This window comes from Megalopta genalis, chromosome 1 (genome assembly GCF_051020955.1).
Source record: "Megalopta genalis isolate 19385.01 chromosome 1, iyMegGena1_principal, whole genome shotgun sequence".
Taxonomy (NCBI): Eukaryota; Metazoa; Arthropoda; class Insecta; order Hymenoptera; family Halictidae; genus Megalopta; species Megalopta genalis.
In genome coordinates, this window is record NC_135013.1 from 665,637 (window position 1) to 693,215 (window position 27,579).

The following is a 27,579-nucleotide window of genomic DNA, read 5'->3' on the forward strand; positions in this document are numbered from 1 at the left end:
AATCGTGTACACGTATGTTTATAGTATTCTCATTATTTGTTCGATAGAATTGACACAGTCAAGGAATAGTTCTAAATATCCCCGTGCTTACAAAACATTTGGCGGGCCTTACTTTGGATTCGCAGAAAAAAGTAACTGCTAGTCCAGAATTTGTACCAGGAAGGTGTCTTAATAACAGCAGCAGCAGCTCTCCAAATCTTTTCAATAATTCTTATCATTCTCAAGAAAATGTGGGTGGTACGACTTATTTTTACCTTGGGAATGCTGCCAGCGATACTGTGGGAGCGAAGGAAGGAACTGAAACTGTAAGGAGAGCTTCGATTTTATACACCTTTTGTTCCAATCTTTGGCGAACTAAGAGAAATTTCTTCCGGCAGATTGAAACTGCAGGAACAAGTTAGATAGGATACGTCTATCCGGGCACGCCCTCGCATCTGCAACCTGTGAAACCAGCAAAACCTCCATCGTCCAATAGCTCGTCAGCTCCGTCGACTCCGCCGCCTCAGGCAGCGCCTAGTTTCTTTATCAGTGAGAGCTTACGAATGGACATTCTTCAAAAGAATGCGTTAACCCGACATTGCACAGTTCCCCGACACCAGACGAGGTAGACAATTACCATGAATTGTGTCCGCTAGAACCGATTCATAAACCTGCCTCAACCATGCTTGGGTACCAAACTTCAACGTACAAAGCTACGAGCATCAAAAGTGGTACAAGATACTGTTTGCGTCGCATACACGGTAAGTTTCCTCAGCTTTTTCGCACAAATCGATCGATCGAACGAAATGCCTCTGACGAACGATATTTAAGTAAGCATTTTATTTCTTAGATTTCAGACTTGCCAACACAGAGTGTATGGTGCTGGTAGATATGTGGAAACGATTATCGCATAGCAATTTGGTACAGTTGAGAGAAGTTTTCACTACCAAGGCCTTTGGCGATCATTGTATGTATTAATGCATCGATCCTGCAAAAGCACACTGTCTTCTCTATAAATTCTGGAACATTTTCCCAAAATGCGTTCAGATATCGTCGTGTATGTACTCAGAATTATAAAAGTCGATCGTAATTATTTTGTAGTAGCGAAAATCGTCGTATAGAAAATTTTGCCGAGGTCTACGAGAATCCAATGTGCCCCGTTGCAGGGTTAAAAATCATGCTACGCGTTCTTAATATAATTTCTCTTATAATCTTATATAATTCTCGTAATTTCAGCCATGGTATTTGTCTACGACTATCATCCTGGCTCCGAAACACTACTGAACAAGGATTTCTCGGCGACCGAATTAAATAGGTACACGGATCCATTCTCGTCGGATCCAAACGCGCCTCGGCCATACAGTCACACGAAGAACACATTCCTCAGACAACAACACAGTAGTATGTTACCAGAGAGTGTAATCTGGAGCTACATAATTCAACTGACCGCCGCCCTTCGAGTTATACACGCTGCTGGTTTGTACAACTATAAAGTGGTTATCCCGCCCTTAGATCGACTCGTTACTCTCTGTTCAACCACTAACCGATGAAATCTTGCTCACAGGTTTGGCGTACAGCTGCGCCGCTATACCGGACGTGGTCACATTCGACGGGAAGGCTGCCACACCACTCTCGCTAATTCCACATTACCAGCAAGAGGATCTAAAATTGCCCTAAGGAAATTGGTGATGGCTTTAGCGTGTCGCAGCCTCCTTGCCGTCCATCTTGACAACATGTAAGCCTCCCTCGAACTCGTCGCACGTACCTATTCCACGGATTTACGGAATCTCATATTGTTTGTATAACAGAATATAGTCTTTTCGTATCAACAAATTGATTTGTTTGCCGCGCGTGCTAAATTTTTATGTAAAATCGTTTCAGGTATCTACTTTCCAATCAAACACAAAGGTGCGTGACGGATCTCATGCCAATGATCGGAGCCCGATTTTATACGCAATTGGACGCCGCTCTACTACAATCCGACGAGATGGAAGATGAGCTTGCCAAAGAGCTCGAGAACGGCCGGTTATTCAAATTGATCGTGAAACTGGCCACCATCAACGAAAGACCCGAGCTTAATATGGAACCAACATGGGCGCAGAAACGGGTGACCGATACATGCTCAAATTGTTTAGGGACTACGTGTTCCACCAGCTGGTGGCCGATGGAAGGCCATGGCTGGACATGGCACACGTTGTACATTGTTTAAATAAGTTGGATTCAGGATCTCAGGACAAAGTATGTTTCATTCAAAATTATCTTTCTCATACAAAATCTTCCTATATATATATATACTACTTGCAGCATTTATTTCGCGAAGGAGTTAATATTGTGTAGAAAAATCAATCGTGTATAATACTTGCAGCATTTATTTCGCGAAGGAGCTAATATTGTGTAGAAAAATCAATCGTGAATATTATTAAACGGGTGACGTTGCATTAAAATGCATGTTTATATTCGTTATTATAAAGTAGCTTTTTTCGATAATTTCTAAACACATATATCATCCATATTTCTATATTTCTAGATATTTATCTATATTTCTCTCTTTGTCTATGTTTCTAGATATGTTTGACGTCGCGAGATGGACAAAGTGTACTGATACTAAGCTACGCCGAGTTACGGCAATGCTTGGAAACCTCGTTTGGAGAACTGGTACAATCTGCGAAGGAAACTGTCTAGGTCTGTGTCGCGTTATTTTTTCTTCCTCATCGAACCGACCAGACAGTACATACTCCGAACCATAAATGTGATATCACCAGTTAGCGGTACTACCATTTTAAACTTTATCAAGAGACATAGAACAGTGAGAGACGTGGTCCGAGATTCGAATCATTGGAGAGAGAGAGAGAGAGAGAGAGAGAGAGATACCAGACCGAATGTATTCTGGTAACTGCCATTCGATTGCAACATATGTGCGCGTGTGTGTGTGAGTGCACGGTGACAATTGTAAATCTGAAGAAGATCAACCGGCCGAATTTTTACTGCTGGCGTACTACGCAAGGAAACAAAGTAGAGAATGAAAACAGAACAGAACGTCTATACAACTTAATAATGCAATGAAGTCTTAAGAGGTCTCTTAAGAACACCTAAACACAGTCCGTGTATAGAATAGATCTTAGATTTTAGGATACAACTGTAAGCATTAATTTTGAAATAAATGTTTATTTTTGAAAGCAATCTTAATCGACGCTGTTTTATTATTCAACAGAAATACCATCGAGAGAATAATCCTCCTTCCAAACTATTGTACTTCTTTCATTAAATCTCGCGCTCAGTTCGTTCCAGTGTATCCAGTTACCGATCCGTAGATTCGGTTCTTGAACTGTCCTATCTGCATTCCCTGTTCCTCTCCACCTCTCTTCAACCGCTGTCCGCAATCAGTCAAACTTGATCTCATTTCCTTCGCACAATTGCGACGACTACACACCACGGACTCTTGCGCGCACACATGCACTCTCCCCGACCCCGTGCACATGTTCTGGTCGTTGTTATAATTTTACTACGCGAATGTAATCACACCGGATAGCGGACGTCGTTTACGTCGAACCCGTAAAAAGTCAAACGTTCGCGAAAAGATTAATTTCCTCGGTAATTTCACATTCGGTTCGAATAACAAATAAAAGCCCAAGATTTCTCAAATTTTCATCGCGATCTGTGCTACATCTCTGTTCATCGTAAACAAATATCCACCGTCCAATAAAGATCTCTTCGGTGTATCGGGTTGCAGGATCGTGCGTATACAGAGTTACGATATCCGTCGCGTTCTTAATTCTCCGTATCGACGCCCATGCATCTATCCTACGTACGCTCTATCGAATAAGCGTTTAACATATGCGTGTGGCTGACCGTTGCGTCGCGTCGAGTCGAGTCGAAATAAAAGGCATATCAGACATCTGTTTCTGTCGAAGACACGTCGACCGACCGCTGCCCGGCCTGTCCAGTTCTCCGCCTAATTGTCTTAATGCCGACGTGATTTACTCCCCCGCGCTATGTCACTTCTGACAATCACTCCCGCGTGCACGTATCAACCGTGTACGCGTACCATGATCGCGTGTAAGTCTTCATTTTATTCGACGTCAACCCGCTAACCCAGAGACGTCAAACGAACGATATTTTCAATTTTAGTTAACGACAAAGCACAGCAATTACACCGGCCGCTAGAGTAATGTACAGGATGTCCCAAAAATGTCTCGCAATCCGGAAATGGTGGATTCCTTAGGTTATTTGAAGTAACTTTTTCCTTAGCGAAAATGCAAACCGCGGCTTCGTTTACGAGTTATTAACGAAGAACGCCAACCAATAAGAAGCGAGCCCAGCTCCGCGCTCATTGGCTGGGCCGTCTCGCGCCAGCAGATCTCGCCTTTCATTGGTCACTGATTTTCGTTGATAACTCGTAAGCGAAGCCGCGGTTTGCGTTTTCGTTAAGGAGAAAGTTGCTTCAAATAATCTCAGCAACCCTCCATTTCCGGATTAAATTCTTATGAATTTGTACGTCGTAAATCGATTGGAATGTTACGAATACTTGAAAAATTTGTATGCTCCATAAGTGCGCGAAGAGATCCACGTTATATCTAATTACACGTATAACATGTTCGCGCAGCCCGATGGCACACAGTATATTCTCCGCAGCTTCGCTTCTCGCGGTCTCCTTTCGATCGTTGCGCTGCCGGTACCTCCGGAAAATCTCGTAAATCGACCAATCTCGTGGCAACGTCGAGCAGTCGTCTCTCCTAAAATCTCCGGCGACCGACGGCCCGAGCGTAAACAAACGCGACGCGGTGCGCGCGCGCGCGCGCGCGCGATCGAAAATTCCCGGAGCGCAGCCGTAACAGGATCGCGAGATCCAGTTCAGCCGGTCGCGAAGAAACGATCGAACGCCTCGCGGTGCAGCGAACTTTGCGCGAGCAGGCGATTTTTCATCGGATCGTCCCACGATCGTGGAACAGGATCGCGCAGGCGCGGCGCGGCGCGGAAGGTCGCGCACGAAACCACGAGGTTCGTCTGCGTCGGAAAAGAGAGACCGGTCCGCGTGGCCCCCGAGCGAGAAACCGCTTCTAGCCTAGCTTAGCAATTAAGGAGCCCGGCGAATGTATACGACCCGAGAGCATCGCGGAGGAAGAAGGTCCAGCTTCTTTTACGCGTTCCGAGAAAAACAGGCTGCCACCACCAGCGGCGAAACGTGGCCGCGCAATATATGGCGTACCATGTATACGGCCACCTCTCGTTAATCTGGTCGGGGGGGGGGGGGTCTCCTCCCTTGTCTCCCTCGACCGCATTCGGAAAGTTGTGGTATTCCCGGCAAAAAATGTTTACCAGTACAGCGCTTAGCGGGAATATACGGACCGAATCGAACCGTCGACGTCGCCGCTGTTGTCACCGGCGGATGCTTCGTTCGTGGAATGTTTTGTAACGGTTATCTCTGCTGGCCAAGGTGAAACGATCTTCGAACGAAAAACACGGTTTTCATTAAAGACGAAAGCTAGGATACCTGTGTACGAACTCGTGGCACATCGTTGTTTCGCAGCTCGAGGATTTTTCGAAGGTGCTCTGGAATCGGGCCCGACCGCGATGCTGCGAGCGCGGCGGAGCAGAGGACGACATAACCTAGTAGCAGCGAACTAACCGTCGCGTACTCTTGGAAGAGTAGAAACGAGTATCAATCGGCTAGAAATTACGACCTTCCAGACCGATTCGATCGTGCATTTCGCCGAAGAAAAATGCGCACAGTATATCTATATCACGATATCGATCGATCACGACTTAGGAATTTATAACCTTAGACGCTGATCCGAATTCGGCGCCAGCCGCTCGATCGTAATCGAGAAGGAAACGCGAGACACAGTTCGTATCGATGGTTCTTGACGGCCGTTTAATTGTAAGATGAGAGACACTGCGAATAGCCGCGGCACGAGTTAAAAGGCCATGGGGTGGGAGGTAGGGGAGTACTCGATACAGAAAGAGAGAGAGAGAGAGAGAGAGAGAGAGAGAGAGAGAGAGACGTCTCTGTCAGTGCGACGGATGGCTGAAGGTGTGTTCGCGGCGGGGTGAACAATATACCGTGCCCCCTTTCGTGGTCGTACAACCGTGTTTTGCATCCGATTCGTTCGAATCGATATTCCTGCATACTCGGGAGTCGGAGTTTAATCGCCGCGTTACGGTGATTAATACGGTCCGCTGGATACGGAGAGAGAGGACAAGTTGTCGGGTAATGTATGTGGGCCGCGGCGAATTTACGTGGCCACGGCCTGGTAATACAGTACCCGTGGGAGGTATATTATAGCGCGTTATAGTCTTCGAGAGAGATAACCCGCAGGAATTTCCGTACCGTGTACCGGGGGATTTCTTTTTCAAAATCGTGTCTCCACCGTAGAGAGCCGGACGCCCGGACTACCCGTGACTTGGGAACCGAGTCTACCAGGGACCATGGGGGAACAACGCGACGCGAAACGACGCTGAAAGCGGAGCACCGCGTTCCCTCGTTTAAAGCAAAATAGTATTTTATTTAGTTAACAGAAACAAGATGAGTAGAAGATGTGAAAGAATAGGATAAGAAGACAACCGAGTAAATGCAATTTACTCTTGCGAAAGCTGTCGTTCGACTGACTAGGCAGCGTAGTTTTTCTTTCTATAGTTGCCAGGAGCACAGGATAAACACATGCAAGTGATTATCCTTACCCTGTGCATTTATTGCCCTGGCAGCGTCGTCTCCGGCTCGAACGTGTAAAGTGTAGAAGTGTACGACCCTCCGAGGGTCATACCGCAAGATATAATAAAACTAGAATCTAAGCACGCATTTAACAAATACTTAAAACTATATAGACATTACAATAAAATCCCGTTTCGGCCGCACGCCCTGCCCAGCAGCGTTCGCGAACCGCTCGCCGTTCGCATTCGGTAACTATCGAATCATATTTTCCCCGCGGATGTATTCAGATACAATTGCTGTAATATTTCTCAATGAACGGTATTGTTACCCAGATTGGCGATCAAGCGCGCGATGTAACGCCGTTCGACACAGGTTCCACCGACAACGCGGTCCTCGATGGACCGCGTTCCGAGCGTTCCGAGCACGAGTCGCGAAATATGCACACTCGTTCGTTGATCGTCCTTGGAGCAGTCAACGATTATTTTCGAATAATCACCGTTCCACGTGCACGCGTATACGATTTCTAAATCCGCGCGGTTCCAATTGTTGTTGCGACATATAAAATGACGACGTAGCTCCGGCGCATGGCAAATTTATCCAGCGTCGGAACTCGAGGTGCAGGCGAAAAGAGCAACCTCGCGAATCGTCGCGGAGTTCGAGCCTTCGCTCGCGGATAAATTGCTCGCTCTCTATTCTTTATTCGGTGCTAAACAGAGAGAGAACGATTAGTATCGTTCATTGGTAGCAGCGTCTTGTATTACACGTATACAGTAATGTCTCCAAAAATTGTCCATTTTCGTGGACAATCGGAGCGTCAATTAGAGAGACATTACTGTACGGTGATGTCTCCTTAATTGGTGCTCAGATTCTGCAGAAAAATGGACAATTTTGGAAGAGGAGATACGATTGATCGAGCCTTGCGGCACGTTTTGATGGTTAACAATTGTCATAAATTATGAAAACAAGACGCGAGGCTCGATTAATTGCATCTTCTCTTCCCGAATTGTCCATTTTTTTGTACAATCCGAGCGTGAATTAGGGAGAATTTACTGTATGTATACGTCTGTCTCGATGCATGCTTGTTCGAACTATTAAACGATCGGTTAACTCGAAGGGATAGAATTTGATTTCGGTTCGAAGCGGTTCTCGGAGACTGTGGGAAAATTCTATAGGGTGCGACGAACGCGATTTCCATTGCGCGAATTAATTTCGAATAAAACTACCCTCCTCGGATCGAATTATCGTGTACCGCTCTTTCTTTGTTATGAATTTTTTGCAAGCATTCCCAGTACTCTTTCCGCTCACTGTTTCAACAATTTTTTCGGATTTCAACCGTAATCGATACGCATACGTGTGTGTACATACCTAAAAATTTGATCTTGGTAGGTTCGCGCGTAGTTTAATGATCAATGTTTCGAGATAAAGTAATGTCTTCCTAACTGACGCTTGGATTGTGCAGAAAAATGGACAATTTGGGAAGAGGAGATACGATTATTCCGGTGCTTTGCACCATGTTTTTATAATCGTTGACAATCGGTAACTATATGAAAACAAAGGCTCGATCTCGCAAGGCTCCTCTTCCCAAATTGTCCATTTTCGTGGACAATCTGAGCGTCGATTAGGGAGACATTACTGTATCGGGTCGAGAGAAGCGAACGAAGAGACTGGAACGTCCCAGCGAGCGAACAATGCGAGGTATTAAAATTCTCGAATTTAGTTCGGGGTACAGACCTGATTACTTTGGGCCCTAACGCGTGGATTTGGAAACGCACGGTCAGCAGGCGAAACGAGCAAGAGGTTCCATCGAATCCCTCGACCCAAATCCACTAATTACACAGCTCAGTAGGCCGCAACAGGCCGCTTTTCACCAGCGAAGAACATATTTCGCGGTCTCGACGATAATCGATGCCCGTGTAACGACATAATAACGCGGTAAACAGGGTCGTCGAACAAAAGATTTAGCTTTCGCCGTCGAGTCGATGGAAAAGATACGCGAGCCGGAGAAACGGCGATACAGCGACCGATAACTTGTTACATTTAGAATCGCGAGACGGACGATCGTTCGTTTGTGCGCGTGTTTCGTTCATTGAGCTCTTCTAGTAATATCTATTATCCTACGCGAGGATGTCTACACACCCCCCATGGGGGTCCAAGACTCCAGGCTGGAATCTTAACTCGTCGACCGAACAGTTTCCCCGCGAATACCACGGATGCCGGTACGGACCTTGATAAGGGAGAACGATAGCAATCAATATCACAGTCGATGCGATTATAATCGAATTCGTCGTTGCTTCCGATCGTAATACAGTAATGTCTCCCTTACCGACGCTCAGGTTGTGTACAGAAATGGACAATCTGGGAAGAAGAGATGCGATTGTTCGAATCTTGCGACTCGTTTTTATAGTTGCTGACAATCGATAACCATAAAAAACGAGCAGCAAGGCTCGAACAATCGTATCTCCTCTTCCCAAATTATCCAATTTAGTGGACAATCTGAGCGTCAGTAAGGGAGACATTACTGTACGCGGAACAACGTATAGTCCTCGCGTGACAAAAAGGCGCTTTTGCGCTTATATTCCCCCCACCCCGACATTTATTTCGCTGCTCCGCTGCCGCGGTACTCGGTCGCTATTAGCCGAGAACGGCGGCGAAGATCGCCGTCGGTCAATTCATATTATTCGGGAAGCGCGAAGAGATTCGATTATTCCATAATTTTTACAGTAACGTCTCTCTAATTGACGCTCAGATTGCGCACAAAAATGGACGATATGGGAAGAGGAGATACGATTATTCGAGCCTCGCGGTTTATTTTTATAGTTATAAACTGTCCACAATTATAAAAACGAGCCGCAAGGCTCGAATAACCGTATCTCCTCTTCCCAAATTATCCAATTTAGTGGACAATCTGAGCGTCGGTAAGGGAGACATTACGCGGGAAGAAGGCGCATTCGTAAGTTATCGTTATCCTCGATAATTCGAGGATGCTCGATGAATTGTATATCCGTAATTTATATCGTACATAATTTGTACGTGTTTCGAATATTTAATTACCAAATATACCTAAAAATCACCTAAATATTATTCCACCGAAACGATATCATCGTCGACGAAAAACTGTCGTCGGAGATTATATTTTTCATGGTCGCGCAGGTGCTGGAAGCAGGGCTTGAAACGAACTCGAAAATATCTGTTAACGCAACTGCTATAATACATGTATACATACATGTATAATTTCTATTCGCATCGGTTTCGGTTACGATCCCCTATCGGCCACCGTATCGGTCACCGTATCGGCCCTAGAGCCGTTTCCGTTTAGGATTCTACGTTGCACGTGTATCGGGTGAGCATCCAACATTTTCACCGAGAATATCTTCGTCGTTTCGGATGACACGAGAAAATGTACAACGTTGTAAATATGTTCGACTTGGTAATTTCGTAAATTTCTTTCTCAAGATCGGATTTTCCAAAATTCCAAGGTCGTCGTCGTTCGCAACAGTTGCGGGCTCCGGTTATCCTTGACCAATTTCTAGGACCGAAATCGAAACGATAATACAGATCGACAGTTTTCGAGCCATGTGCTAGCAACTGGCAACTCGGCGGTGCGGCAACTGGTAGCTGGTAACTGGAAACTGGAAACTGGAAAGGTATCCTACACTCCGAGCGGAGCAGAGCAGAGCCGAGCAGAGCGGAGCGGTGCGGAGAGAGTCGGTAACAGGGCGACGCTGGTAGCGGCAACCCCGCTCCGTCGGCTCGGCGTTGCTTGCGTGGCCTCTCTCGGAGAGGGATGGTGGAGGAAAGAGTCGCACCGGCTGGCGGCTGGTGCGAGGAAGAGGCTGCGGCGCGGTGGTCGCGCCGGAGCGAGAGCACCCGGGTAGCGCGGGTAGAGCGGCACTAGCGGCAGTGGCTCTGCTGGCAGCAGCAACACGTAGTAGTAGACGGTAGCACCGCGACGAGGACGCACGCGTTTCCCTCTGTTCTATAGATATCGCATTCACGTTGCTGCGCTTCGGTGGTTAACGGCCGTAGACTCGCTCCGAGAGCAACCAGCAGTCGCCTCGCTTCGCTCGGTCCGGTGGCGCAGCCGCGTTACGCGTGCACATTTTTTCCTATCTCCGACCGCTACCAGAGCATAGTCACCAACTACGGGACACGCTACTGTCACCGTTACCAACCACCCGCACCCCGTCAGCCGTCAACCGTCAACCGTCGACCGTCGTCCGTCAGCCGTCAGCCTTGTCGACGCGCACCCGAAATCTCGCCAGGACCGCCTAAAGCAGCAGTAAGCAACAGTCGCAGCAGCAGCTCGATCTACCCCCGAGGAGGACCAACGGTCGTGGAACTCTCGTGTGTTACTCTCGAGACGGCGCCAGGTAGGCAATATTCCCTGTCGCCATAAAACAGCCGTAAAACCGTGGACACTCACACGCCTCTGTCCGGCAGTAAGCCTCTCCGCGAAGCCGAGGTACACCATGAAAATGGAGGAGCGTCCTCCGCGAAGACGCTTCCACGCGCTCTCTCTCTCCGTGTATCCCCATCGATTTTCCAACGGCAAGACCCGCCCTGTAATTTACCCGTTCCTCTCTTTCTCACTCCTCTCGTTTCCATCCCCTTTTCCAGTCGGTCTCGCTCTCGCGCTTCGCCAGCAGTCGAAATCGAGTCTCGTCGTCAAGATCAACGACTGGCCCCTGGATCTCTCTCTCTCTCTCTCTCTCTCTCTTTCTCGCTCTCTCTCTTTCTCGCCGACGACGAGCCGCTGCCATAACGCCGTGTGCACGTCTCATCTCGGCTTCTTTTTCTTTTTGCGCGTGTTTTGTTGCCGACTCGATCGATGGACTCGCTATCGGGTTCTCTCTTTCTCGGTTTCACCCTCCATGGCCGAATCCGTGGACGCTCTCTCGCCGCCCTCGCTCCAGAGCTAGACGATCTCGAACCTAGGCGACGGACCATGCGTCGTCTCCTATCGAGAATCGACGATGCCGTCCGATCGAGCCACGATCTCGCTCTTCTTCGCTGCACGAAAATTTCTTACGCTCCCGCTACTGCGCGAGACTCTCCCGCGATTCTACGGGTTTATCGTCGTTTTCCCGAGAACGACGTCTTTTTTATCACGTTTTTTCAAAGGGTCTGTATACTATTTTCTCAGGGCCGGTCGTGTCTCCGCTTTGTTCTCTCGTTTCTAATAGCAGAGAAAGATCTACGTACACAGTAATGTCTCTCTAATTGACGCTCGGATTGCGCACAAACATGGACAATTTGGGAAGAGGAGATACGATTGTTCGAACCTTGCGGCACGTTTTTATGGTTAACGATTTCAATAAATTATAAAAGCGAGACGCAAGGCTCGATTAACACTAAACCTACCAAGCAGTAATACTAACTGGCATGTACTGCTTCACAAAAGTGAGAAGACCGAATTTATTTAGAATTTGTAACGTTTTTATTACAAAACTTGCTCCAATAATATCACTTATTCAAGCGTTTTCCACGAAAGAGTCTCGGAACTTTTCAGAATTGCAAAATAAGAATGCGGTCACTTTGACCGCGGTAGGTTTAGCGTTAATTGCATCTTCTCTTCCAAAAATTGTCTACTTTTGTGATCAATCTGAGCGTCGATTAGAGAGACATTACTTTACAGTGATGTCTCCTCAATCGACGCTCAGATTCTGCAGAAAAGTGGACAATTTTGGTAGAGGAGATACGATTGTTCGAGCCTTGCGGCACGTTTTCATGGTTAACAATTGTCATAAATTATGAAAACGAGACGCGAGGCTCGATTAATTGCATCTTCTCTTCCCGAATTGTCCATTTTTTTGTACAATCCGAGCGTGAATTAGGGAGAATTTACTGTATGTATACGTCTGTCGCGATTCATGCTTGTTCGAACTATTAAACGATCGGTTAACTCGAAGGGATAGAATTTGATTTCGGTTCGAAGCGGTTCTCGGAGACTGTGGGAAAATTCTGTAGGGTGCGACGAACGCGATTTCCATTGCGCGAATTAATTTCGAATAAAACTACCCTCCTCGGATCGAATTATCGTGTACCGCTCTTTCTTTGGTATGAATTTTTTGCAAGCATTCCCAGTACTCTTTCCGCTCGCTGTTTCAACAATCTTTTCGGATTTCAACCGTAATCGATACGCATACGTGTGTGTACATACCTAAAAAATTGATCTTAGTAGGTTCGCGCGTAGTTTAATGATCAATGTTTCGAGATAAAGTAATGTCTCCCTAACTGACTCTTAGATTGTGCAGAAAGATGGACGATTTGGGAACAGGAGATACGATTATTCCGGCTTTGCACCACGTTTTTATAATCGTTGACAATCGATAACTATAGAAACAAGTCGCAAGGCTCCTCATCCCAAATTGTCTATTTTTGTGGACAATCTGAGCGTCAGTTATGGAGACATTACTGTACTTGACGGAACTCTTGGAAGGTTTAAAGCGAAAGTAAAGCAACGCAAGGAACCAAAAACTTCGCATTTTCTGCCCGGGGAGTCGGTTTAGTTAGATTCCCGCTATCTTTTCTCGAATCTCTCCGATACACGAGACCAAAACTTCGGCGTCCTGCTAAAAATGTTCATAGGATAAACTTTTCAAAAGTATAAATCGTGAGAATATACAGGGTGTACCAAAAATGTCTCGCAATTCGGAAATGGCGAGTTCCTCGGATCATTCGAAGCAACTTCTTCTTTTACAAAAATTTTCTCCGAAGCTCTGTTAACGAGTTATTAACGAAAAAACTGTGACCAATAAGAATCGAGTACGGCTGACGCGAGGCGGCCCAGCCAACCAGCGCACAAAGTCCAGTCCCGCTCATTGGCTCGGTCGCCTCGCGCCAGCCGAGCTCGCCTCTCATCGGTCACAGTTTTTCGTTAATAACTCGTCAATGGTGCCTCGGAGAAAATTTTTGTAAAAGAAAAAGTTGCTTCGAATGACCCGAGGAACCCGCCACTTTCGGATTGCGAGACATTTTTGGGACACTCTGTATATCGTTGTTGACGTTATTCGGATTATTTTGTTACGGAGAGTATTTGCGCGCCGCTCGGAGAATATATCCGTCTCCGAAATGAAAAAAATCGATCTCGGCTTCGCGAAGCTCTTCTCCGAATCCTGCGTCGTGTTCTCCTATCCTTTCTTTTTTTTGCGGGAGAACTTTCATCGACGGAGAATGCGAAAAGATGCGCGCGGCCCGGCCGTGATAAACGCTTCCTTTATCGCCGCGGAAATTCATTGTTTACGATCCGCCGGGTATTTCTTGAGCCGCGCGCGCGTTTAAAGTGTTTTGTTCGGCGGGGCGGTCGCGTCTGCCCCTCGAATTACACCGGGCGAGAGCTCTGCGACCAGAAAGAATCCCTCTGGGACAGAAAAGTTAGCCGTCGCACACAGCCGCGCGCGCTATGCGGGCACCCTGGACAAGGCGGAACGGAGCGGAGCGGCGCGGGGCGGCGCGGCTGCTGCACTTTTTACGAGATCGATCGAATTTATTGTCGGCATCGACGCCGACGGCCAGGGAAAAACGGAAGTGCATTCTGTGTTTTCCGAATAACCCCTGAGACTCAAACGGTTAAGAGTGGATAAAGATAAAGCGAATTGTAGCTAGGGATTCGTGATCGCGACTGTACGGTTTCCCTCCTGCGAGCATAGAGAGAGAGAGAGAGAGAGAGAGAGAGAGAGAGAGAGAGAGGGAGAGAGGGAGACGCGTTTTCCTCGAAACGATACGCAAGGATGCGACCCAGGTGCGAGAAGTATTGTCGCGCACTCGTCTTCATGGTCGACGAAAGCGTCGCTCGTCGACTTCACGGATAGTTTCGAAGACGACGGCTCGGCCGTGTCTCTGATCGCAAGTAAAACCTAGGGGGTTGAATTCGAAGAGAACTCGCGAACCGATTAGCAGCTCCCAACGTAACAGCGAAACCTATGATTTCAATGTCCCGATCGAGCAAGATCGAGTGGACCCATTGTTCAGAGTTTCGAGGTTTTCGAACGGATTTATCGGCTTAATCGGTGATCCGTCTCGCGAGATGCTAGCGCCTTTTTCGTCTACGAGCGCTCGACTTTTTCCCGCGAGTCTCGCGATAAATCGGTCTCGTCGCTTGAATTCGACCCATCGAACACAAGGAGCCATTGAAGAAGCATGTATGTAATACGAAACGCGACACACAAAGACCGAGAGAACCAACCCCGACGTGGCAACGTACGACCGGCAATATCGCATTCGCAATAAAGATTGCTTTTCTCTCGTGAATGCTTCGTTGTGCCCCGATATTCGAATCCGTCGTCTTGCTCGCGGATACGGTAGAAAAGGTCAAAAGGAATGCCCGCTGGCGCGACGAGGCTTTCGAGCGATAGGGTTGACCCTGCCTGCGATGGTTCGAGAGGTCCTTCGAGCGTGCAGGTTACGTGTTACGACTTATTACGGGATACGTTGCCATTCTTTTTTCTCGACCGGCATCGACTGGCCGAAAGAACTACAGTAATGTCTCTCTAATTGACGCTCAGCTTGGAAACGAAAATGGACAATTTCGGAAGAGGAGATACGATTGTTCGAGCCTTGCGGTTTATTTTTATAGTTATAAATTGTCCACAATGATGAAAACGAGCCGCGAGGCTCGAATAATCGTATATCTTCTTCCCAAACTATCTAATCTGAGCGTCGGTAAGGGAGACATTATACTGTATTTGGTAAAACGATCGCTCTGTTCTAAAGTGCCACGAATTTATTTACTCTTCCCAGCCGAACATGTCGGAAAATTCTAACGATCGCACGGATGTGACACGGCCGTAGAACGAGCACGAAGATCGTCGTTCACGGGAATTACCGGGCGCGTTTATTTCAGAGGGATAAGCCAGTTTCGCGGCGCGGCGGTTTCATTGTAGCGCGTTTAACGATCTTCCACTTTAAGGACACCGTATTCCATAAAAAAAGTTGGCGCACACGGTTCACGCGTATCGGTTTCGCACGCGAACGCAAACACAAACGCAAACGCGAACACGGCGAGACAAAGAGACAGGCGCGCGCGCGCGCGCACAGGGCTTTCTAAGCGAGAAGCTCTGCTCCGATGCGAGAAGCGTAATACGTATACACGTTTATCGTGGACAGAGCGTAAGCTCCGTGGAAGCGATGTTTAACGATTTTTCGAGCCGCCTCCTGCGTCAACCTACTACACCCCCCCTTCCCGCTGTGTTCCTGTTAATTCATTAGAGGATCGCGTAGACCGTCGTCGCAACGACGACGTTGCGCGACCACCCATTGGAAGCGTGCACGCGCGAGTAACGTTGCGACGAATACGCGTCGACCGCTCGAATCGATGAAAAAATTCTAGCCGTAGCAGGGGATGCTTGAAAACCCGGTAATTTCGCGACGATTTCCGGCTACGGGAAGACGAGAGGTATCGAGGATTTCACGGTCGACGGCCTGCTCTCTAAAATTTTCTTTTTACCAGCGTTCCTCGAGAGACAACGTCGACCGTATAAATGTTCGCGATAGACTCGACGTATCGTCGTCGGGCACCGAAATCGAAGCCCCGAAGACGAGAAGTTGAGAAGACGGAGGAGAGGAGGAGAGTCTTTGAAAAGCCGGGACCAAATGGATCCGAGAGCGTCGCGCCGTCCGGGGGTTAATAGATATCCGATGTCGAGTTAGCACCCCCGTCGAGAGCGGCTGTTTCGCTTCCCTTCGTCCCCCTTCTGTTCGTCGCTCGTTAGCGGAATTTTTGCGCGCTGGAACATCCAATAATTTATCCGACGAAGCGAAAAGCAATTTCGTCTCCGTCTTGGCGGATCTCTCGCTGCTAATAACCGCGAGATAAAAGTAAATAGGAACGGTTTGTTTACGCGCGTCTATAGAGCGTTATCGATTCAACGAGGCAATTAAGTCGTCCCGCGAGATGTTTTCTTAAAAGGGTCTCGTTCTCCAGCCATTTTTGTTTAACCCGCGGTCGATCTTTCTCCCGAGTTGGCTCGTTTTATAGGGTGTCCCAAAAATGTCTCGCAATCCGGAAATGGCGGGTTTCTCGGATCATTTGAAGCAACTTTTTCCTTTACAAAAATTTTCTCCGAGGCATCGTTAACGAGTTATTAACGAAAAACAGTGACCAATGAGAGGCGAGCTCGGCTGGTGCGAGGCGACCGAGTCAATGAGCGGAACTGGGTTTCGTGCGCTGGTTGGCTGGGCCGCCTCGCGTCAGCCGTACACGATTCTTATTGGTCACTGTTTTTCGTTAATAACTCGTTAACGATGCCTCGGAGAACATTTTTCTAAAGGAAGAAGTTGCTTTAAATGACCCGAGGGACCCGCCACTTTCGGATTGCGAGACATTTTTAGGACATCCTGTATAGTATCCATACCTTATCCTCGTTTCGGTTTCGTCTCGTTTTCCGTCCGTCATCGTACTTCTTTTTTTTCCCTGCCGCGTGTCGTTCGCGCGATTTATCGCGCGCGCGCGTGCGCAAAGTCTGCGTTATCGTCGCTTCGCTGTCCGGCAATTCGCTCGATCGTTTCGACTCGGTTGTAATAGCAGTGGAATCGAAACGAGAGAACGTAACGTTCTCTCTTCGAACGATTCGAACGAAACGAGAGACTATCCAGCGTCTCCTCAGTTCTTCGAAGGTTTGCGCGCGCGCGTTAGAATTTCCAGCGTCCAGGAAAAATTGAAATTTGGTTCCGGCGCTCGCCGTTTTCTACGAGGAGACCCCGAATCGCGTTAATCGACGATTAATCGCGAAATCGAGCACGGCTTTTCCTCGTCCCGTGAATTTATTCGTCGAGAGCGCCGCCGAGAGGCCGGTCGACGTGTTCTCGTTTCACCGTAGCCGTTCGAAAAAGTCTATCGAGTTTCGGTTCCGTGGGATTAACGCGAACGTGAAATACGGTCGACCGATGGCCTGTAGGAAAAAACGACAGAGCGAGAGTAAGAGTGAGAGAGTGAGAGAGAGAGAGAGAGAGAGAGAGAGAGAGAGAAGAAAAAGGTACACTCGTGTGACCAGTACCGTGAGAGGAAAATTATCGTTGCTAAAGAGAAAAAACATAGGAGGAGAAGGGCGAGGGGGAGAGGGAAAAAGGGGAAAGGGGAAAAAGGGTCGAAGCGCTTCTGCGTCGCGAGCGAGAATCGAGGCACCGGTGAAAATGTATTTCAAACCAAGACGACCAATTTTAGCATTGCGTCGGGAAAAGAAGAATATCTCGGACAAATATTCCAGCCGTTTTTCAATGAAGGAACAATCTCTCGTCGATCTGCAAATAATTACAGTGATGATGTCCCCCTAATTGACGCTCAGATTCAGCAGAAAAGTGGACAATATTTGGAAGAGGAGATATGATTATTTGAGCCTTGCGGCTCGTTTTTATGGTTGTTTATAATCAATAACCATAAAAAACGAGCCGCAAGGCTCGAACAATCGTCTTTTGCGGCCGTTTTCATCATACCTTTTTCTGCCATCAATGGGTAATCTACGTAGATTAGACGGCTGCTCAGCTATAGGGATTAACAATTTCCTTCGTGACTTTTTGGTACTATCCCCCTGAATTGTGATACTCGGTAAACAAATGATGTACGCGAAATTTGGAAGCAATTTTCAAAGATAATTGTATCTCGTATTGTTGAACGTTTTAGACTCGAAAATAATGCCTTGGATGAGTGATGATGAGTAGACTGCGTATCTTTGTGCACGATAATTTTGTATTATTCAGTATATTTAATGGCAAATCAAAATTCTCCTCTTCCAAAATTGTCCATTTTTGTGGACAATTTCAGTGTCGATTAGAGAGACATTACTGTACAACGTTTACGGTAATGTCTCTCTAATTGACGCCTAGATTGCACACAGAAATGGACAATATGGGAAGAAGAGATACGATTATTCGAGCCTCGCGGTTTATTTTTATAGTTATAAATTGTCCACAATTATAAAAAACGAGCCGCAAGGCTCGAATAATCGTATCTCCTCTTCCCAAATTATCCAATTTAGTGGACAATCTGAGCGTCGGTAAGGGAGACATTATTGTACGCGGAACAACAGATAGTCCTCGCGCGACAAGAAGGCGCCTTCGCGCTTATATTCCCCCCACCCCCACATTTATTTAGCTGCCCCACTGCCGCGGCACTCGATCGCTATTGGTCGAGAACGGCGGCGAAGATCGCCGTTCTAATTGCGCGGCGAAGATCTAAACGGAACGAAGCAAAGGTGCTGCGCTCGCGTTACCGATACTACGAGAAGTAGTAACGATCGTCGATGAAGAAAAAGCGCAGGAGGACAAGGAGGACAATGGTGGCAAGGAGGAAGGGAAAGGGAAAAGGGTCGAAGCGGCGAGCGTCGCGAGCGAATTAAGTTACGCGGCGGCAATTCGAGGGGAAATTGCGTGCGATATTTGCCATTGCCCCGTCGGAATCGCATTACCCACCCGTTCCAGCGACGGAGAAGCAACGATATTCTGATAAGCGACGAGGCAGCCGAGTGAATTCTTGCAGGCGACGACACGCACGAACAGCAATTCGTAACGACGAGTTTTATCGTCTCTCGAAAAAGGTCTCACGATGTCACCGTGACGCACGTATCTTTCACGGGATCTCGAGAATGTGGAAGGTGGGGGAGAGCGACAGAAAGAGAGAGGGCGTGAGAGAGAGGGAGGGGGAAGCTAGCGAGGGTGTCTCATCCACGGGGAAACGTCTCGATTTTCTTTCACGAACGACGAACGCGTACGCGCACGGATAACCGGATAGCAGGACAGCCAGCCGCCGGATAGCTCGACGCACGAGCCTCGAACCTAACGCCGACGCTCGTTCCGTGATTTCCTGCTTATCGTCGCGTCTGCGTTTATTCTTGGCGTTGCCGATGCGCCGGATGCATCGGGGATAAGGATCGGAGCTCCGATACCGTTCGAATCTCGCATTCGACCCGCGTCCACGATTCGTATTCGTCTTTAGTTTTCATCGTTCCTCACACGATTTCGTCGACGATTTTGTGAACGGAGGCGCAGCGGAGCGGCGCACGGAAAACAATTCGAATCCGAACAATTACGCGCGACGCCGCGCTCTCACGAATTTAACCTTTTAGGCGCGAGGCTATTTCCCTGGACGGCAGATTCTGATATGTACTGTATAGAGTCCGATGCTGTATATTCCGTCTGTATATTGTTGACATTGTTGTAAATCGATATGAAGACAAAAGAAATGTGAAACAATGCATAGGAAGAGGATTATTTAATTCGAACGGAGAGCGAGTGAGCTACTAGAGTGAGCCACTGCAGATTGTCCCAAAAATGTCTCGCAATCCGAAAGTGGTGGGTACCTTGGATCATTCGAAGCAACTTCTTCCTTTACAAAAATTTTCTTCGAGGCACCGTTAACGAGTTATTAACGAAAAACAGTGACCAATAAGGAATCGAGTACGGCTTACGCGAGGCGGCCCAACCAACCAGCGCGCGAAGCCCAGATCCGCTCATTGGCTCGGTCGCCTCGCGTCAGCCGAGATCGCCTCTCATTGGTCATTGTTTTTCATTAATAACTCGTTAACGGCGCTTCGGAGAACATTTTTGTAAAGGAAAAAGTTGCTTCGAATGATCCGAAGAACCCGCCACTTTCGGATTGCGAGATATTCTTGGGACACCCTGTATAGTGGCGCGTCGTTCAGAGAAATGACATCCGCGAAAGCCACTATAGTGGCGTGTCGTTCTGAAAGATGATATCCGCGAAAGCCACTATATTGGCGCGTCGTGCCTAAGAGGTTAATCTTGGGCATCGGTTCATCGGATCGTCGAACGATATCGAGCGCTTTCGCTTTTTCCGGTTCGCAAAGAAAACAACTCGAATCCGAGCAATTACGCGCGACGCCGCGGTCTCTCGAATTTAACCCTTTGCACTCCGCTGTCCCCTCTCGTGGGACATCGTAATTCTAGCATATCACTCGGATGTCGCCTCTCGTAGGACATTAAAGTTTATTAATGATTACGGGGAATTGAGTTATTTTTGCGCAACTTTTTGAGACATGCATGTTTCCCTGAAGTTTTCTCTTGCAATGGCACAAGAAATCAAATCAAGAGATAGTAGAATTACTAAGATATATACAAGAAATGTCAGCGAGTTTGCGATAAGGCAAATTTGTAGAAGAAAGGTCGGTATGCGAACATAGCACGCACTGTATAGTGAGATTTATAATCATAAAATCTCGAGGAAAAGATTTTCAAAGCTGAACTCAGTCTGGTTTGAAGCGTCGAGCGGTATAGATAGATCTAACGAGTGAGAAAATCGGAAAAGTGATTCTTCTGTTGGTAAATAAATTGTTTGGTAAAAGTTTTTTTGGTAAATATCATCTTGTGAGTTAGTAATAACAATTAGAAATTTTCAACCTATGTATTTATTCATATTTTTTATTAGAACAATGGCAAAACGTTCAAACACGAATGAGTCTCATGACATAATTAGTAGTGAAGATGAGCTCCAGATAGACGTTTATACAGATATGTTAGAAAGACTCTAACTGTAGAAGGCTTTCTTCTAGAGTTAGTCTATCGTTTTGATAGCAGTGATAGTGTTATCGTCCAAGCAACAAGGCAACGAGAGAAAAAGTTCGCATAGATAGCGATTACAACAACAAAACAAAATTATAAAAAATAAAATATTGATTTTTTTGCAAATTTCTCGAAGTCCAATATCATTATAATATGTTAGTTAGTTCCAAAACCATACTAAATAATACGAGGGTATGTAAATGCCCGTTTCTGCCGAAAAGTGGCGCTGAGTAACTGGTAGCCAACGTCCAGAATGGTTCGGAGTGCTAAGGGTTAATCTTGGGCATCAGTTCATCGGATCGTCGAACGACATCGGACGCTTTCGCTTTTTCTGGTTCGCAAAGGTCGCGCGGCGCGTCCTACTGCAAAGCCTGCGATCCGTCGAATCTATCTCCATCGGTGCTCGAACACACCGAAACTTGTCTCGAAGAAGAGACAATTCGTAAACAGACCCGAAATAAAAGAGCTCGGAACGGAGGACCCGGAGCGATATTCTCGACGAGATACGGCGTTGCTAGGCGGATAGATAGAGTCGGGAGATAAGCAGGAATCGAGCAACGAGCCGGGAGAACCGAGAACGTTCGAAAGATGGGAAGTGGGGGTTCCCCGGCCCACCCCCCGGCTCCCGCTCAATGGCGCGACCCTGTCTGCGATCCATGGTGTCGGGGGTTAATCCAGCCGCGTTCCGAATAAGGAGAATGAACCGCGGAATTGGGACGGACGGCGCTCCTAGACGACGGTCTACGAGAATTCTAGAGACGCATCGAGATCGAAATCGAGATCGAGAATGGAGAGAGAGAGAGAGAGAGAGAGAGAGAGAGAGAGAGAGAGAGAGAGAGAGAGAGAGAGAGAGAGAGAGAGAGAGAGAGAGAGCGCGCTCTCGAACTAGACGGATAGCCGCACCCCGGCGGACTCGTTAAGAACCGTGGACGTATTTAAACGGTATCATGGGCCTATCAACGCGACGCGTTTCCCTCTTTAATCAACCCCAATCTACCGCGGTACATCTGCCGACATGGTTGCCGCTAATTTGCCGGCGTCTCGTGTGTTCTCCGAGACGAGCGGTTTGCCCTATCGGCGGCGGGCGTATCGCGCTCCGCTAAATTGTCGGCAAGATGTATCGGGCCGGGGGTCGTCTGCGATCGAGAACCCATTGTCGGGCTCCGCGCGCGTACATGCTCACAGAGGCGGGCATAGACGCGCGGGGATGGCTCCGACGCCCCGAGCCAGGCAACGCGCGTACCGAATCGGTAGGGCCTGCGCGACCTGCGCGACTTATGCGACCTATTCGACCTATTCGACCCGTGCACTGTGCGCCACGTCGCTCGGATACGTTCCCATTCGAAGAGACCGTCCGCGGTGCCTTCGTAATTCGAGACCCGGCAACATAATGCACGGAAAACTCTCCAGATAAATGCAACGTCGACGCGCGATGCTCTCGGGGTCTCAGCACGTTGAGACCACGCGGAAACCACGCCGTACGGCGCTCTTCCTCGCAATTTCCTTTCGATCGGTTACTATTCAAATTATATCTATCTAAACTTAAGACACTCCTTTGCCGCTTTCGTTAGCGTTCTATTTTTTTAAATAGATTCTCAGCGATCTCAGTGTTCGAGTCGTTCAAGTCATTGAAATTTGCATAGATACAAGTGTAACCGAGATAGAGGTCAAGATATAGACGAGGGTTGCTACGTTGCAACGCGCGTTATACGCGCTTGCTGTAATTATTATATAACCGTTTGAATCCGAAGCAGCGCGATCGCGCCGTTGAGATTTTACGTCGAGAAAACCCCGCACATTTCGAACATCGTGGACAACCGACGGTGCGTTACCGATCGTCGAAGCGCGCTCAGATTTACCGAAACAAGTACACCACACAGCTCATTTTAATGTAAACGGTACATTTTACAATAGGTAGAATAATACTATCATAATGCAGTAATACATTAGAAAATAAAAATGTTTAATTCATTATTATCGCGCCGCTCGGTATTTCTCGACAGAAAATAAAACGAGCGCTATCGCGCTGCTTGGGTCTTTTCGTACTCGTTTAGAGAAAGCGCGGTTGCGCTGTTTGGGATTCTTCGACGGTGTTTTTTCAATAACCCCTGGGACTCGAACGGTTAAGTCGTTCAAGTCATTGAAATTCGAACAGTTACAAGCGCAACCTAGACAGAGGTCGCGATATACACGGTGTCCCAAAACTGTCTCGCAATCCGGAAATGGCGGTTTCCTCGGAGCGTTAGAAGTAATTTTTTCCTTAGCGAAAAAGGGATCCGCGGCTTCGTTTACGAGATATTAACGAAAAACCGTGACCAATGAGAGGCGAGATCGGCTGGGGCAAGACGGCCGAGCCAACGAGGGACAGAAATCCATTTCCGCCGATTGGCTCGGCCGCCTAGCACTGTTCGAGCTCGCCTCTCATTGGTCAGCGTTGTTTGTTAATAACTCGTAAACAAATCCACGGATCGCATTTTCGTTAAGGAAAATGTTACTTCGAATCACCTCAGGAATCCCCCATTTCCGGATTACGAGACATTTTTGGGACAGTCTGTAGACGAGGGTCTACGTTGCAACGCGCGTTATACGCGCTTGCCGTAATTATTACATAATTTACCGGCATCGTCGGTATACGCGTCGTTTCTCCTCTCTGTCGGAACGATCGAAGAAAAGAGCGTTTATTCGCGAACGCGGTTAAACGTTCCGATATTCGGCTAAGAACAACGTTGGTCGCGCCGCGAAACAGGGAACGCGCGAGCGAAGAAAATGGCGCGCCGACGAACGAACGGCGCGGAGCAAGAGTTTTCGGTTCGGCGCGAACAGTTACGTTTGTAACGAGCGACGAAAGACGCGCGACGCGTTCGACCATAAATTCTGGACAAACGACTGCTGCGCGACCGAGGCTGATTGTCTACCTGGAAAATCTAATCGATGCCCGGGGCACCCGAAAAAAGAAAAACATCGGCGTATGTAAACGAGGCTACCTTTTTCGTTTATCTTCCGTGTAAACTATGCGGCTCGACGACGGTGTCTTCTCCCTTCGACGGGAAGCCGAGAGCTCGTGAGACCGCGATCGATAGATCCTAGTCATCTTTTGAATTTCAATGGCGAGTCTCACGGTTTTGATATTCATGGCGGCGGCGTTGTCCTCGCCTCTTTTCCATACACATTTTTCTGTTTGCTCGATGAAACTGCATTTCGGTGCCCGTCGGTCTATATACAGGGTGTCCCAAAAATGTTTCGCAATCCGGAAATGGCGGATTCCTCGGATCATTCGAAGCAACTATTTCCTTAGCAGAAATGTTCTACGAGGCTTCGTTTACGAGTTATCAACGGAAAACGCTGGCCAATGAGAGGCGAGCTCGGCTGGCGCGAGGCGGCCCAGCCAACCAGCGCGCGAAGCCCAGTTCCGCTCATTGGCTCGGTCGCCTCGCGCCAGCCGAGCACGCCACTCATTGGTCACTGTTCTTCGTTAATAACTCGTTAACGGTGCCTCGGAGAAAATTTTTGTAAAGGAAAAAGTTGCTTCGAATGACTCGAGGAACCCGCCACTTTCGGATTGCGAGACATTTTTGGGACACTTTGTATATACTCGTGATTTTCGTTTCCTCACGTTTCTTCAGTCGCGACGCAACTTTCTCAAATTCTCGCGCGAAAGGCAGGATCAGAATTTCGAAATTTTTCGAAACAGAAAAGCGCGGGGAGCGGCAGAGCGGAGCACGAGGCGAGAGTGGTTTCCGGTGCACCGCGACACGGTCGCGAGGCTCGTCGATCGTAACGATAGCAAGATGTCCGTGGTAACGGCGATAGATCGGTAATTCGATAGCATCCTCGCCGATGGTCAACCTGCGAACGATCGTCGCGGGTTACTATGTTACGACACCTCGACCGCGTCGAACACCCTCGCGACGAAATCGCTTCGGACGCGCGCGTGCACGCTAATTTCTAGCCACGTGTTCCAATTCGTAAACATCGATCCATCGGACGACGCCGCGAAATTATGCTCCTGGACGATTTTTGGTATCCGGAGGCTTCGAAATTCTTTAAAAATACATTTCTCGAAACGAAGCAGCGCGGTCCATCGGGCGTTAACGGGTTCCGTCTTGAACCGAAGAATAGGGTAATACCGAAATGTCTCCCTAACTGACGTTCAGATTGTCCACAAAAATGAACAATTTGGAACGAGGAGATACGATTATTCGAGCTTTGCAGCTCGGTTTTACAGTTGTTGCCAATTCGTAACTATAAAAGCGAATTTTGCGTAGCAAAGAACAAGACGACGGTAGAAACTGCGAAAACTTCGGAGATTCTTCGAGAACGTTTTTAACCCCTTGCACTCGAAACGATATTAACTGTAAATTTAAATTAGCTTTTTCGAATTACGGTGTTTCTATTTCAGCGAAAAAGTGCATTTTACGCGTACGGAATCGAGTCTTGCGACTCGTACAACGGTTAGACTTTTAACAATTCTTTATACCTAAGCTTCGATATTGTTACTGCGACTTGTCCAAATCAAGTCGCTGTAATGTTGAAACTGCCCTGTTGCGAGCAACTTCTTAAAAAATAATGGAAGATAGGGGTTGCCAAGGAAGAGTGTTACCAATGGACAATCGAAGAGTCGAGATCGGACCGTCGAACGATCAACATTTCAAATTCAGGGATCTGAAATATAATTGTATCGAGTTGTATCATAGTTTATATTCTTTATCGTAAATAAAATGCCGCGACGCGATAGAAACGGAGCGATTCGCAACAATATTATAAAAATTATCTTGGAACGTGGTGTAACTATTTTAGCGGTGACTCGGAGTCACCGCTCGAGTGCAAAGGGTTACAGTAATGTCTACCTTACGGACGCTCAAATTGTCCACTAAATTGGATAATTTGGGAAGAGGAGATACGATTATTCGAGCCCTGCGGCTCGTTTTTATAATTGTGGGCAATTTATAACTATAAAAATAAACCGCGAGACTCGAATAATCGTAACTCCTCTTCCCAAATTATTCATTTTTCTGGACCATCTGAGCGTCAATTAGAGAGACATTACTGTAGTCGCTGTTACCAGGTCGCGTCGTTCGCATTCGTCGACCGGCCGTTGAAATAACGAACCGTTTCTCCATCGTTGCGTCAACCGTGTACACGTTACCGCGCACCGCAGCTATCGTTGTCTCCGGTGACCCAATATCCGTGCCCCGAGGGTTAAACGTCGACATCGGCGGCCGCGCTAAACTATTAAACGGTTTAACAAGAAGCCGGCGCGCCCCGGGTTCTCGAAATTAGTTCGTCCATCGAAGAACCACGCGCGACGTAATACCGGAAGCGCGACGACGGTCCCTGGAAACTTCGCGTCTCGCGGCACAATTTGCAATTTTTACGCGCGGGATATCGCGAACGACGCTTTCGCGAGAAAAATTTATTCCGCGAATAAACGTTGGCTCTCGAGAGCCGAAGCGAACGATGCTGCTGCGAGCATCGTCGTCGACCGGAGAAATAAAAAAATATCGTCGCGCGATATCGTCGGACAACGGTCGCGATTCGCGACCAAGACCTAGCCGCGTCGCGTCGCGTCGCATCGGAGTGGGCCGACTAATTCACCGGGGACGAAGATGGAGCTCCTTTTCCGCCGGTAAATTATCAAGGATAAAGCGAACGAGGAGGGCGAGAGGCGGGAGCAATTGCAAGGGAAATCGCGGGGCAAGTTCGCGTGGGCGGCTTTCGTCGGAGGCGGAAGAAGGCGTGGGCGCGGGCGATGCTCGGTAGGGTGCGCGGGCCCGCACGTAAAATCGGCGTTATAAATTTCGCCGAGCCGGAATTCGACGATGCCTGGGCCGGTGTTCCGTGAACGAGGATGGAAATTGAAAACGCGGAATATCCGGCGACGGATGAAGCGGCAGAAGCGCGCGGACAGAAGGGACGCGTTTCCGTCGTCGGAGTTTCGCGGATCGCGGCGGGAACGTCCGGGGGAAGCTAAGACGTCCGTTCCAAAGGGGTGAAAACAGGGGGGACGGGGCGTGCGGCGAGGTCGTCGCGAACCGCGGCCATTCGCGTAGGACACGAGGGGCACGAGACGCGCGCGCGTGTGTGCACGAGCGACGGAGCCGGCCAACCGAAACTGCATTTTCCGCTTTATGCTACGTCTGGGCTAGCTCTCGCGCTCGCGAGCGCGCGCGGGGGTGGAAGCCGTTTCTGCCGGCACGGCGGGACCTCTCTCAATGATTTACTTCGCAAACACGCTGCGGTCCTCGCGATCCACGGCTCGGCATTTCCGTCCGAACAAATAAATTTGTCCTCGAACGGCTGCGGGAACTGTGTTCCCGGATGAAAACAGAAGGAGGGACCGCGGAAGAAATTTCGTCCCTCCGCGAGAGCCGAGAAGGGTGGCACGCGAGACGACGGAGCACGTTTTCTGAATCGAATTCATTAGCGCGCGCGCGGTCGAT

The 27,579-nt window shown here is 48.2% G+C and overlaps 2 protein-coding genes and 1 pseudogene across 3 annotated transcripts in view; 2 read left to right on the forward strand and 1 right to left on the reverse strand.

The window, feature by feature from the left end:
• LOC143263852 (BUD13 homolog) overlaps positions 1-27,579 on the reverse strand; it is a 51,622-nt gene that overhangs the window by 15,374 nt on the left and 8,669 nt on the right.
• LOC117217734 (PAN2-PAN3 deadenylation complex subunit PAN3-like) lies at positions 54-3,165 on the forward strand (annotated as a pseudogene). Its single transcript, XR_013037179.1, has 7 exons — positions 54-305; positions 378-740; positions 830-946; positions 1,216-1,455; positions 1,544-1,774; positions 1,861-2,217; positions 2,545-3,165. The product of XR_013037179.1 is annotated as a PAN2-PAN3 deadenylation complex subunit PAN3-like (transcript).
• The window catches only part of LOC117217736 (uncharacterized), a 90,001-nt gene continuing 72,933 nt past the window's right edge, over positions 10,512-27,579 (forward strand). The window contains exon 1 of the mRNA XM_033465558.2: positions 10,512-10,998. The gene's annotated coding sequence lies outside the window, so the exon portion shown is untranslated. The remainder of the gene's footprint in view (positions 10,999-27,579) is intronic.